The 9152-nt window shown below is 52.2% G+C and overlaps 1 long non-coding RNA gene across 1 annotated transcript; it reads left to right on the top strand.

Moving 5' to 3' along the window:
* The first annotated feature begins 3926 nt into the window (after positions 1–3926).
* LOC138843410 (uncharacterized) lies at positions 3927–5338 on the top strand. The gene is made up of 3 exons (XR_011378096.1): positions 3927–4082; positions 4252–4335; positions 4782–5338. It is a non-coding gene; the product is annotated as an uncharacterized lncRNA (long non-coding RNA).
* Positions 5339–9152: the final 3814 nt, after the last annotated feature.

Genomic DNA, 9152 nt, shown 5'->3' with positions numbered 1-9152 from the left:
TGTGGTTGGCAGAGTGAATGTGAGCTTTCTCTTGCAGCCACTGAGGCTCAGTGGCATTAAAGGATTCATCCAAGGCCCTTGATAGACAGGAAGCAGAGGTGCCTGGGTCTTCAGGGACAAAGGTCTGTGTTCTTTCCATGTTTCCAGGTGGCAGGGATCTGAAGAATAAATCTTGCCTGTCCCCAGATGGTGCAGGGCCTTCCCAGGATACACCTCCATTGAAAGTTGAGCCATAACCTCACCTGATCTTCTCCAGAGGGCAGAAGGCCCATCCCGTATTCTCCCAGGTGTCCTTATTGGGGGCCAGAGGGAGCAGGGTGGGGACCTCATCCTAAGTAGTTAGCTGGGCTGATTCTTCTACTCCACCCCATGTCCTGAAGCAGGGGTTGAGGACTCTAATGGCTACTGGGGCTGGGCAGGCGACGTACTTATGAGAACAGTGGGCCTGGGAAATGAACAAGTCGGTGGGTGAACTTGAGCGTGAAGGCCCTGCCTAAAGCTGTTCAGGTTCTAGAAACTGGATGTCACCCTAAGGCTGGTGATGATGGGAACAACAGAAATGCCCATTCATTGCTGGCGGGGACACACAATGGTACAGCCACTTTGGAAGCCCATTTGGAAGACATGTACAGACCACACAATCCAGCAGTCATGCTCCTTGGTATTTATCCGGATGAGCTGAAAACTTACATCTGCACAAAAACCTGCCCGTGGATGTAGATTGCAGCCAAAATTTGGGGGGTAGGCATTTGACACCGTGGTTGAGTTGCCACTTGGGATGCTCATACTCCGTATCAGAGAGCTTGAACTCAAGTCCCGACTCCATTTTCCACCCCAGCTTCCTGCTAATGCACACTCTGGTAGGCAACAAGTGACGACTCAAATGCTTAGGTCCCTGCTACCCACATGGGAGACTTCGATTGAGTTCTGGGCTCCAAGTGTTAGTCTGGTCCTGTCCCACGCTATTGTAGGCATTTGGGCCGTGAACCAGTAGATGGAAGATCTCCATCTGTTTCTGTGTTTCTGTCTCTGTGCCTTTCAAGTAAGAAGAAAGTAAGTTAAACATCTTTCTAAAACTTTTAAATAGTGGAAGTAACCAAGATGTGACCCTTTGGCAGATGGATAGAGAAATAAAACACAGTACGTCCAAACAACGCAATGTTATTCAGTGTGAAAAACAAATTAGTTATCGAGACATGGAGGAACTTGAAATGCACATTACAAGTGAAAGAAACCATCTGAAAGGCTGCTAATCCTTTGATTTCCACTAATTCTTTGATTTCCAGGGGTTGGGAGAAGCAGGCCTGGTCAGAGAACAGAGGGCTTTTAGGGTGGGAGACTGCTGGGGAGAGATATTTGCATGATGACAACCCGCAGAATATATAGTCCCCAGAGTGAACCCTGGTGTACACAGCGGTCATGGGGTGACACTGCTGGGTCAGGGCAGGTTCATTGCTGGTAAGGCATGGGCCACTCTGGTGCTGGCTGCTGTCCGTAGGGAGGCTGTGTGTGTGTGTGTGTGTGTGTAGGGGTGGAGTATGTGTGTGTGTGTGTGTGTGTGTAGGGGTGGACAGGGATACACAGAAAGTCACTGTCCTTTCTTTCTGCTGGGATCCTAAAATGGCTCAGAACACTTAGTTTAGTGAACAAACCAAAAACCTAGTGTTTCCCACCACATGTACTGTGGCTCAATCTGGTCCTGGCTCAGACACGTTAAGTGACCCCACCGTGGCGTGGTTCCATCCTCACACCCCTGACACACCTGGGCGGGAGCTCACCGGCACCGCCGATGTCTCAGGAAGACCATGGCTGAGGGCTGAGGAGACTCTGTCTCTTGGCCCTCTCCAGGGTCTTCCGCAGCTGTGGTGGTGTAACAGCCACTTGCCATGATGTCACCGTACTGCCCGTCTTTCACCTCCTCTCCAGATCCACTGCACTGTGGCCTCCAGTGGCGGATCTGAGAGGAGGAGACACAGGGCAGGGGCTCAGAGCCCAGCTTCCTTCCCCTCAGGGTTAATTTCCGCTCCACCAAAGAGGGCTTAAGGTCTCTATGTGATCTACTTCGGGCTCCTGTGGCCACTCCTTCCCACCTGGGGAGGGATTAAGGTTGGTTATAGCTCTCTGCTTTTACAGCCCAGGACACGGCTCTGCGCCCTTTGTAAATGGTCCCTTTGTGCTGGGTTAAATAACGTCTGTCCAGAACGTCACAATGAGACCTTATTTGGAAAGCGCATCTTGCAGATGTACTTAGTTACATTTAGATGGGGGCTTATAGATTTAGGGTGGACCCTGCGTCCAATGATGAGTGGTTAGAAGACAGGGTTGTGCTATGATGCAGGTGGAGACTGGACAGATGCAACCACGAGCCAAGGATTGCTGGTGACCACCAGGAGGGAGGAGAGAGGCATGGGCTGGTTCCTAGAGCCTCCAGAAGGGACCGATCCTGCTAACAGCCAGGGTTTAGGGTTTCTGGCTTCCTGAACTGTGAAAGCGAGACTTTGCTGTGGTTTGAAGCCAGCCAGTTTGTGGTGATTGTTACGGTATCCCTGGCACTTCCTGAGTGGGCCCTTGTGTCAAGTTTCCTTTCAGTCCTCCAAACTTGGGCAGGATTACTCCATCTGTTTCCAGTGGGGACCCCGGCCGGTAGGGCTCTGTAGGCCACCTCGCCTCCCTGAGGCCTTCCAGGACTCACATGGAGCCCCCCACTCTGTTCCCACCCTGCCCCGGCACTTTGAGGCCCTCCCTCTACAGCTCCACACGGATAGCAGCCTTATCCCTGCCTGATTTCATCAACACAAAGTCTCCGGGGCTCTGTCAACTGGTCTCTTGTCTTTGCCTGGTTTTTCCACCCAAGTCTCAGCCACTCCTAGGCCCAGTTCTACTTTTCTCCGCCACCAGGAAGCTTCTGGACTCCCCAGCCCACAGGGAAGAGCCGGAGTGTGCTTGGTGCCACACCGTGCATCCGCCACGTGGGGAGGCTCCCATTGATGGCTGTGTGTGCTTCTCCATGGCGAGACTGCCAGCCCCGTGATCACAGGGAGGGCCATAATTCTTTATTTGGGTTCCACAGGGCTGGACATGCAGGAGTGATGCACAGAGCCCCAGGTATGTCCAGAACCAGTGCTCTGGGAGGGGCAGGGGACCAGCAGGGGAAGAAGCAGGACTTCCTGTTTCTTTTTCTTTCTTTCTTTTTTTTTTTTTTTTTGACAAGTAGAGATATAAATAGTGAGAGAGAGAGAGAGACAGAGAGAAAGGTCTTCCTTCTATTGTTCACCCCCCAAATGGCCACTGTGGCTTGAACTGCACCAATCTGAAGCCAGGAGCCAGGAGCTTCCTCCTGGTCTCTCATGCGGGTGCAGGGCCCAAGCACTTGGGCCATCCCAGGCCACAGCAGAGAGCTGGACTGGAAGAGGAGCAACCAGGACTAGAACCTGGCGCCGATATGGGATGCCGGCGCCGCAGGCGGAGGATTAACCAAGTGAGCCACGGCGCTGGCCCCAGGACTTCCTGTTGATTCATTTTTGAGAGGCAGAGCGACAGTGAGAGGGTAAGGTGGACGCAGACAGAGAGATCTTCCATCTGCTGGCTCACTCCCCTGATGCTCGTATCAGCTGGGGCTGGGCCAGGCTGAAGCCAGGAACCCAGAACTCCATTCAGGTCCCCCACATGGGTGCAGGGACCCAGGTACTCGGGCCATCCGCTGCAGCTTTCCCAGGCGCATTAGCAGGAAGCTGGATTGGAAAGTGGAGCAACCGGGACTGCTCTGATACAGGATGCCGGCATCACAGGCAAGAGCTTAACCCACTGTACCATCGCACTGGCTCCAGAACCAGAGCTTTCCAGGTTCAGGGAGAACGCAGGGCCTCAGCTCAGTGACCCCACACACTTGGGGCTTGCTGGCTTCCACCTGTTTGTGACATCACAGCAGGGACAGGGGCCTTTGACCGTAGTAGAATTCGGAGGACTCAGAGAGATACTGCAAGAGTCGGGAGAAGAGAAGCATCCTCTGCTCCCCAGTGGCATCTCTCTCCCTCCACTCCCTCACATCTGCATGCCCAGCCCTGCCGGGTTCTCCTACTCAGGTGTGTGTTGGAAGCCAGCACGGGGTTGTTCTACCTCCCAGCCTGAGCAATTCCTCTGGTTCTTCCTCCTCCTCTCCCTTCCCTGGAAACTCCTCGGACGCCCCCATCTTCCTGGTCATCAGCTTCCTGCCCCTAGCCCTCAATTTCTCATCCTTTCCTCTCTTTTTAGAGCAAACAAAGAGACTGCTTGTTACAGAGTCAGCCTCATGTCCCCATCCCAGGAGGAAGAGAAGGCCTTAGGAGAGGACGCTGCGTGAGTCTGGCCTCGGGGTGGGGAGTCCATTCCTGTCCCCATGTCTCTTTCTTTCTCTCTCTCTCTCTTTTTTTTTTTTTTTTTTTGACAGAGTTAGATAGTGAGAGAGAGAGAGAGACAGAGAGAAAGGTCTTCTTTCCGTTGGTTCACCCCCCAAATGGCCGCCACGGCTGGTGCGCTGCGCTGATCTGAAGCCAGGAGCCAGGTGCTTCTCCTGGTCTCCCATGCGGGTGCAGGGCCCAAGCACTAGGGCCATCCTCCACTGCACTCCCGGGCCACAGCAGAGAGCTGGCCTGGAAGAGGGGCAACCGGGACAGAATCCGGCGCCCCGACCGGCACTAGAACCCGGTGTGCCAGCGCCGCAGGCAGAGGATTAGCCTATTGAGCCGCAGCGCCGGCCACTTTCCTTCTCTTTTCAACCAATTCCCTTTTCTCCTCTGTTTTAGGAAACCCAGGTGCTCCAAGGCACCGAGATGGGAGACCAAGGGGCTCCTGGGGGCTCTGGCCTCTCGCCCGCCGAGGAGCAAGCTCTGCATTTCCGGGCAGCACGCCTCTGGGCTCTGCCTCTGTGGGTGCAGTTTGAGGACAAGGGCCGTGCTGCACCCCCGGCCCCCTCCACTCGCACGCTCCGCCTCCCAGGTGCTCCCCAGCTTGCCATCGGGCAGGAAGCAGCCCTCTCCTCTGGTGGTTGTCTTTAGGGCTCAGCTTCCCCATGGCTTCCCAAACCCCAAGGCCAAGGCCAAGTCTCAGCTGCCGTCTGGGGGCGGGCCAAGGGCCACCTGCATCACTGCGCCGCCGCGCAGGTTGGTGCCCATGGGCGTGTGGCCCAAGGCATTTATCGACCCTTTCTCCAAGGCCTTGCCCAGGGAGTTTCTGCACAGTTGTATCCACACCAAAGGGAGCCGCACCCCGAGCCAGGGAGTCGCGTCCCCAGTGACAACACTTGCCGGAGGTGACAAGTCCTCTCCACCACACTTATTTAAATGAAAATGTATTTAGTCAATGATGGTCTCTCTCATGTGTCTACTGAAAGCCTGGTAGAAACCTGTTTTAACTGAGAATATATTTTTATCTCTTTGTTCTACTCCTAGTTGGGTTTTCTAGAGTCCTGCTCTTATGGGTAGGGTCTTGGTGGTCTATCAGGTATGGTTGCCCGTCACTGGGTAGTGGTGGACACTGTGACACTTGGGTCTTCGTCTATAGCATCCAGGTTCTTGTGAGCTGAACAGTCAGGTCCACCCAAGTCCAGTTCCTGCAAATGGGCCTCCCAAGAGGGGTGGCCATCCCAGCGCTGCTGGCCGCCTGCATCTGGAGTGCTAGTTCAAGTCTGGGCGACTCCACTTCTGATCCAGCTCCCTGCTGACAGCCTGGGAGGCAGCAGATGATGGTTCAAATGCTTGGGCCCCTGCCACCCACCCGGGAGACCCGGATGGAGCTCCTGACTTTGGCTTGGCCCAGCCCTCGCTGTTGGGGGATTTGGGGAGTGAACCAGCAGATGAGAGATCTCTTTCTCTGTCACTCTCTGTCACTTTGCCTTTCAACTAGATGAAAAACAGACATAAAAAAAAAAAAACTGGCTAAGATTTTGGCTGGAATTGTAGTGGATCCACAGGTCGGTGTGGAAAACTGACATCACTACCATTGGAATCTTTCCGTTGGTGAACACAGTGTGCATCTACATTTACGACATTATCCGCGGGGAATCTGGTCCAAGACTCCCAGGGAAATGCCAGAAACTGCAGATAGCACTGACACGTACACATACTTGTACTGTCCAGTGATAATGTGTAATCTGCAAATGATAAATTACCGGCAATAAATAGCAAAATGGGTCGGTTGTAACAGCAGACTGTAATACAAGCTGTGTGAATGCGGTCTCTGTCTCTCTTTCAAAATACCGTATCGGACTTTCACCTTTGCCATTGAAGGACGCACTTTTTGGCTCCTCTCTGGCACATCTGAGTGGCAGCATCACTCTTCTGTGCTGTGGGCCATGGCCAAGGAAACTGAGCGCTACCTGAACACAAGAACTGTGATGCCAGAACACCCAGTCTGACAGCCGCGACAGCTCCTAGGTCACTAACGTTGGGCGGTGCATACAGCACGGACATGCTGGGCCCAGTGGTCACTCCCGTCCAGGATGGCATGGGATGGCACTAGGTTTCATCATGCAATTTAAACATTTTAAATGGCTTATTTCTGGAATTTTCCACACAGGATCTGAGGGCCTGGGTTGACGTCTGTTAACAGAAAAACAAGGCTGCACAGAAAGGGGTACTGCCGCAGGAGGGCTTTGCATTCTCTCCATATACCGTTTGCAGTTTCAGTGTTGAGGGCTTGCACATTTGTCATTAGAATTACTCCTGGGCCTCTGATGTGTCTTTGCTTCTCTTGTGAATTTTATTTTTATAAGGAGTTTTTCTGAGCACTGTGATGGGTAGTGTAGGAAGGAGAGCCTCAGCAATATCTACCCTCACTTTTTTTATAAAGCAGCTTTAATGAGATATAATCCACATACCACGTAATTTAGCTAAAGCATACGATTCAGGGGGCTGGTGCTGTGGCATAAAGCCATTGCCTGCAGTGCTGGCATCCCATGTGGGTGCTGGTTCAAGTCCTGGCTGCTCATCTTCTGATCCAGCTCTCTGCTATGATCTTGGGCCCCTGCACCTGCATGGGAGACCCAGAAGAAGCTCCCGGCTCCTGGCTTCAGATTGGCACAGCTCTGGCCATTGCAGCCATTTGGGGAGTGAACCAGTGGATGGAAGACCTCTATTTCTGTCTACCTCTTTCTATAACTCTGTCTTTTAAATAAGTAAATCTTTAAAAAATAAAGTATCCCATTCAATGGCTTTTAGAATATTCACAGATGTGTGCAACCATCCTCACAGACAATTCTAGAACATTTTAATTCATCTCAAAAAGGGTTTACAAGGGCAGGCAATTGGCACAGTGGTTAAGATGTTGCTTGAGATGCCTGCATCCCACATCACAGGGTCTGGGCTCAAGTCCTGGCTCTGCTTCCAATTCCAGCTTCCTACTAATGTGCACGCTGGGAGGCAGCAGGTGATGGCTCAAGTAGTTGGGTCCTGCCACCTGTGAAGGAGACCTGGAGTGAGTTCTGGGTTCCTGGTTTTGGGCTGATCCAGCCCTGGCTGTTGCAGGCATTTGGAGCATAAACTAGTGGGTAGATTCTCTCTCTCTCTCTCTCTCTCTGACTTTCAAATAAATAAAAATTTGAAGACTTCCATATTTTTTCAGTTTTGCCTAATTATTGCATTGGCTATAGTCTGAACACTTGCTAACCTCCAAAGTGATGATTGGGAGGTGGGGCCAGTTAGGTCTTGAGGATGGAGCCCCGAGCAGGATGAAAGCTCTTATACAAGGTCATGGAAGGACACAGAGGGGACCATCTGAGACAGCTGGCCGTCGCTGGACAATCTGTTAGCACCCAGATCCCATACTTCCCCGCTCCAGCACCGGCCATGACATCTGCTTCCGTCACCTACCGTAGAGTGTTTTGTTACAGCTCCCACGTATTCTCTGTGTTTTGATGCAGTTGTCTTCTGTCTCAACCTTGCATTCAGCGACTTGGCTAAATTCATCTACTGAGTCTCGTAGTTTGCGGATGTTTCTGGATTTCCGAGGGACACAATCGTGTCACCCAGGAGTGATAATGTCTCTCTGCTTTCCCCCTTTCTAGTCCTGGTGGCCTCGGTCCCTTTTTCTAGTCTCCTTGTCCTGGAATGGATGCTAAGACAATGTTAAGTAGAGTGTGATGGCGACACTCGTATCTTAATCCTGGCTGAAAGGCCGAAGCTGCCGCCATTTCACCATTAGATATGATCGTTGCTGGAAGCGGTTGTTTGTAGATAGTCTTTATTAGATTAAGGACGTTCCTCTAACCTGACTGATCATTTGATTGTCAGTCGGCTGCTGAGTTTAAGTCCTGAGCTGCCACTTACTGGTCCCACTCCGGGGAAGTGGCTTGCCTTCTCCGAATCTTAGTTTCTCCATCCCAAGCTGGGGGTCTCTTTCTTAATGTTGCTCATGAAGTCGAGACTGCCTGGCCCGTGACAGGTGCCCAGTTAAAAGCCTGGCCCTACACTGTGATCTGCAATCATGTTTCACCCTCCTTACATCCGCCGTTCAACCCTGCACCCCAGAGTGCCTGAAACACAGAAATTGCCTCAGGAAAACGATCTTGCTGGGTCAATGTCAGTGTCCTCTTTTCTGGAACATTCTGGCCGTGATGCCTACTTTTAGGGTCTGAAGCCATATTTGCCCCAGAGAATCATGTCATTCCCCCAGGCACTTGCAAAATTCAGTGCCATCTCCCTCCTCCTCCTCCTCCTTCTTCTTTAAAGATGTATTTTATTTATTTGAAAGACAGAGAGAGAGGTCTTCCATCCGCTGGTTCACTCCCCAGATAGCCACAATGGCTGGAGCTGAGCTGATCTGAAGCCAGGAGCCAGGAGCTTCTTCCGGGTCTCCCACATGGGTGCAGGGGCTCAAGGACTTGGGCCACCTTCTACTGCTTTCCCAGGCCAAAGCAGAGAGCTGGATCAGAAGAGGAGCAGCCGGGACTAGAACCAGCGCCATTATGGGACGCTGATGCTTCAGGCCAGGGCGTTAACCTGCTGCACCATAGCGCCAGCCCCGCCAGCTCTCTTCTTGACTTTTTTTTTTTTTATTTTTATTTTTTATTTATTTTTTATTTTTTTTTGACAGGCAGAGTGGACAGTGAGAGAGAGAGACAGAGAGAAAGGTCTTCCTTTGCCGTTGGTTCACCCTCCAATGGCCGCCGCGGCCAGCGC

The sequence above is a fragment of the Oryctolagus cuniculus genome, chromosome 8, assembly GCF_964237555.1.
Source record: "Oryctolagus cuniculus chromosome 8, mOryCun1.1, whole genome shotgun sequence".
NCBI lineage: Eukaryota > Metazoa > Chordata > Mammalia > Lagomorpha > Leporidae > Oryctolagus > Oryctolagus cuniculus.
This window is presented reverse-complemented; position numbering and strand designations above follow the sequence as displayed.